This window comes from Penaeus monodon, chromosome 19, assembly GCF_015228065.2.
Source record: "Penaeus monodon isolate SGIC_2016 chromosome 19, NSTDA_Pmon_1, whole genome shotgun sequence".
Lineage (NCBI taxonomy): Eukaryota > Metazoa > Arthropoda > Malacostraca > Decapoda > Penaeidae > Penaeus > Penaeus monodon.
The window spans coordinates 2784692-2784906 of record NC_051404.1 but is presented as its reverse complement, the minus strand read 5'-3'; positions in this window follow the sequence as shown (position 1 = coordinate 2784906).

Here is a 215-nt window from a genome sequence, read left to right as displayed (position 1 = left end):
TTTTCTTTGCAAAACACGAAGTTTCATATCTGGCCTCAAGGTATTTGTTACTCCACATAAACTGTTGCCGAGATCAGGCTTTTGCCCGCGGAACACCAAGGCTAATGAATGTAATGTACACCAATATTTTACCTGAAGATCATTCTTATCTTTGGCAAAAAATATTATCAAGAGCGGGGATGAATTAGTTAGGTAGATAGATAGAGAACCTGAAG